The sequence below is a fragment of the Lathyrus oleraceus genome, chromosome 4, assembly GCF_024323335.1.
Source record: "Lathyrus oleraceus cultivar Zhongwan6 chromosome 4, CAAS_Psat_ZW6_1.0, whole genome shotgun sequence".
Taxonomy (NCBI): domain Eukaryota; kingdom Viridiplantae; phylum Streptophyta; class Magnoliopsida; order Fabales; family Fabaceae; genus Lathyrus; species Lathyrus oleraceus.
The window spans coordinates 267,638,841-267,643,433 of record NC_066582.1 but is presented as its reverse complement, the minus strand read 5'-3'; the positions used below and the strand labels follow the sequence as shown (position 1 = coordinate 267,643,433).

The window sequence follows — 4,593 nt, the reverse complement described above, 5'->3', positions numbered from 1 at the left end:
TGCATACAAATAGAAGGGCTTATTCCTTTAAGATCGGTGATGTGGTATCCTAGTGCGGTTGGATATTTTCTTAAGATATGTAGGAGTTTTTCTGTTTCGAGTCTTCCTAGATCTGCATTAACTATCACAGGTCGTTCAAGTTCTAAGTCTAGGAATTCATATCTCAGATTTTTGGGAAGTGTTTTCAAATCAGGGGTTGGTTTGTTAAGACACTGCGTAGGATCCGGTGTTATTGCTAGGCATTGTTTAGATTTGTCCTCTAGAAGATAGTCTGATGATTTGTCTTCTCCTGACTCTGCTTCTTTTATGCATTCATCGATGATATCCATGAAGTAACATGTATCTTCTATTGCAGGTGCTTTCAAGAATTGGGAAAGAATGAATTCAATTTTCTCTTCGCCTACTTCGAAGGTGAGTCGTCCTCGTTTTACGTCTATGATTGCACCGGCAGTTGCTAAGAATGGTCTTCCTAGTATAATAGGTGTCGTATCATCTTCTCTAATGTCCATAATTGTGAAGTCAGTGGGAATGTAAAACTGACCTATGCGTACGGGAACGTTTTCAAGGATTCCTACAGGATATTTGATGGAACGATCTGCTAATTGCACAGACATTTTGGTCGGTCTTAATTCTCCCATTTCCAGTTTCTTACATATGGATAAAGGCATAACGCTAATTCCGGCTCCTAAATCGCATAAGGCTTTGTCGATGACAAATTTTCCTATGTGACAGGGTATAGAGAAACTACCCGGATCCTTGAGTTTAGGGGGCATGTTTTGGATTATAGCGCTACATTCGGCAGGGAGTGTAACGGTTTCGCTATCCTCAAGTTTCCTTTTATTAGAAAGAATTTCTTTTAGGAATTTAGCATATGAGGGCATCTGCGTAATAGCTTCGGTAAACGGAATTGTAACGTTTAATTGTTTAAGGAGATCAACAAATTTTCTAAATTGGCCTACATCTTTGGTTTTAACAAGCCTTTGAGGGTAAGGTATGGGTGGTTTGTAAGGTGGTGGAGGTACATAAGGTTCCTTCTTTTCTAGGGTTTCCTTATTACTCTCTTCCTTTTCCTTAGGTTCACTTTCCTCAGTAGATTTCTTAAGGTTTTGGTTTTCTATCCTTGGGTCAGACGGTCCTTCCACTTCCGTTCCACTTCTCAATATAATTGCATGAGCTTGGCTTCTCGGATTGGGTTGGGGCTGTCCAGGGAATGTACCAGTTGGTGCAGCAGTAGGTGCTTGTTGTTGAGCTACTTGAGATATTTGCGTTTCCAGCATTTTGTTATGGGTAGCCAGGGCATCTACTTTGCTTGCTAGTTGTTTAAGTTGTTCGCCAGTGTGTATGTTCTGGTTTAAGAAATCTTTATTGGTTTGTTGTTGGGAAGCTATAAAGTTTTCCATCATGATTTCCAAGTTGGATTTTCTAGGGGTATTATTGTTAGGATTCGGTTTCTGATATCCCGGAGGTATAGATGGGGCTTGACTTGGAGACTGTCCAGGTGCGTATAAAGCATTATTACTCTTATATGAGAAGTTTGGATGGTTCTTCCAATTTGGGTTATAGGTATTCGAATAGGGGCTTCCTTGAGCATAGTTTACTTGCTCTGCTTGGATTCCAGTCAAGAGTTGACATTCCGCAGGAGTGTGGCCTTGGATTCCACAGACCTCGCAATTCTGAGTTATAGCAACCACGGCGGCTGGAGGTGATACGTTTAAACTTTCAATTTTCTGGACCAAAGCATCCACTTTTGCATTGACGTGATCAAGGTTACTTATCTCGTACATGCCAGTTTTCGGTTGAGGTTTTTCCACCGTTGTTCGTTCGGTTCCCCACTGATAGTGGTTTTGGGCCATGCTCTCGATAAGCTGGTAAGCATCAGCGTAAGGTTTGTTCATTAGTGCACCACCTGCAGCGGCGTCTATTGTTAACCTTGTATTGTATAAGAGGCCATTATAAAATGTGTGAATTACTAACCAGTCTTCCAAACCATGGTGTGGGCAAAGTCTCATCATGTCTTTGTATCTTTCCCATGCTTCGAAAAGAGACTCGTTGTCTTTCTGTTTAAATCCGTTTATCTGGGCTCTTAACATAGCTGTTTTGCTTGGCGGAAAATATCGGGCAAGAAAAACTTTCTTCAACTCGTTCCATGTGGTGACTGAGTTGGAAGGAAGAGATTGAAGCCATCTTCTAGCGCTATCTCTTAATGAGAAAGGAAAAAGACGAAGTCGAATTGCCTCTGAAGTGACACCATTAGCTTTAACAGTATCAGCGTATTGGACAAATACAGATAAATGAAGGTTTGGATCTTCGGTAAGATTTCCAGAGAATTGGTTCTGTTGCACAGCCTGCAACAACGAAGGTTTAAGTTCAAAGTTGTTTGCTTCGATTGCGGGCGGAGCAATACTTGAATGCGGTTCATCTTGCGATGGAGCGGCGTAATCTCTAAGAGCACGAGCTGGTTCTGCCATCTCGGTTAAAGAAGGAAAATCTTTGAGATCAGGAAGGTCTATAGGAGGGAGATTGTTTTCAGCACGATATTCCCGAATTCGTCGTAAGACTCGGAGATATAGTTCGATATCGTTGATTCGTAAATAGAGCGGTTCGCCTTGAGAGCGAGTGCGTGGCATACAAATCAACGAAAGAAAGAAAATAGAAGGAAAAGAAACCTTAGTCTCTACAGCGTAACGGAAGAGTTACGATATCGATTGAATAAAAGTCCCCGGCAACGGCGCCAAAAACTTGATCGCTCAACTGGGTGAGTCGAGAATGGGATACAAACTGCAAGTGCACAGTTCTATCGTGTAGTTTTAAAAGATATCGATCCCACAGGGACTTATGAATCGATATACCGTTATCTAAGGTTACTACGTAAATCTAAGGTGAAAATGTTTGATTGTTTGGGAAAAAACTAAGAGCTAAACTAATATCTAGATTAAATATTAATAAAACGGATATCGGTATGTAGTTCGTCAAAACTAGGGAATCAAGTCTTTGTCGGTTTCTTGATTTTAAAATGAATCGTTTCGGTTAACTTTATTGGTTAAAGGTCCTATCTCAAACTCTCGCTCTGTTGAATAAACCATGATTTTATATTAATGTTGCTGTCACTTATAATTAAGTCAAAAACCATATTTTGAAAGCAATAAAGTTGCAGAAACTCTTTTTAAGAAAATACTGACCGTTTTAAACACCCTTATCTCAAACTCTCGCTCTGTTGACTTAGGTTATATAATTAAATCCAAATGCTTAACTCTTGTCCTCACATTCAATCTTTAAAAATACTTTTTGGAAAAGGTCAGAATTTAATTAACTCTAAAACTTGCTCTCGCCCTGATCTAGAATTAATGCCTAACTTACACTGTCCAGTTAAAATCTCAAACTCTCGCTCTATTGATTTTAACTTCTTTATGTCTTTTACTTTTGTAAAAAATCTTGTTATTAAACCTGTAAGTTGAGACCGTAAAAAGATTGATTTTGATTTTAAGTTTAGATAGACCGACTCAGTCTTGATCCCTTATTCTGCTTACTTTACATACCGATACCAAGGCAAATTAGCCAGACATGCTAAATAAATAAGAATTTATATCATGCATAAACAGACTCATTCCAGGCAGATAATATAGATAAATAATAAAACAAAATATTAAATAATGATTAAAGAACCTGAATGCGTAATACAATAGTCTTGAACACTCCACCACAAGCCGGTAGGATTTGTTCTTGGATTCTTCAATTAAACAGTAAATTAAATCAAGGAAATAAAACTGGAATATAACGTAAGGTTAAATCCAGTATAAAGTTGCACAATAGTTTCCGGTGTAGAAACTATTATGCGAAAAATATCTAAAAGCTAAAACGGGAAAGGTAAATTTGCAAGGGGAAAAGAATGTAAAGCTTGCAAAAGAAATAAATAAAATAAACAATGTTAAGTGCTGGAAAAGAAAAAAAATAAGCAAAAGCGTGAAAAGAAAATTGGCAGAGCTTCGGCAATATGAGCGTGGAAAAACCGGAGAGGCTTTTAGGTTTTTGAGATGGCTATTTATAATAGTGTTGGTAACTGCTTTCCGTTTCTCCCATTCTTCAACGTGGCTACATGCACGGCGTGGATATAGGAGACCAACTTCTCAACGTTCTTCTTCAAGTCCTTCTGAGGGCGTTACTTGCGCCAAAAAGGTAGTGGAATTGTGTGACGCTCGTCACACTATGTGTGACGTCCGTCACAAGGCTGTTTTGCGTGACGCTCGTCACGCACCCTGTGACGTCCGTCACAGGCACAGCGTTGGTGACTTGTGCGCTTTGGGCTGGGCTTTGGCATTTGGTCCCTTTTCTCTCCTTTTTGCACCTCCTTTTCTTCCATTTTCACTTGTTCTTCAAAATAGACTACCTGCGACAATTAGGAAGAAAATACCACGTAATATCTCATAAAATGCAGTAAACCGAAATAAATAGTCATAGAATTTAATGGAATTAAGTCCTAAAATATGATATAATTTCGTGTTATCAGCAATTAACACTTGAATTCTCTATAAATTGAAGCTCAATTTCTCATAATTAAGATACACTACTGCACAAACTTTGATTCTCCACATAAAA

General features: G+C 38.8%; 1 pseudogene; it reads left to right on the top strand.

The window, feature by feature from the left end:
* Window positions 1-1,983: 1,983 nt before the first annotated feature.
* On the top strand, window positions 1,984-2,083 carry LOC127077228 (uncharacterized; annotated as a pseudogene).
* Window positions 2,084-4,593: the final 2,510 nt, after the last annotated feature.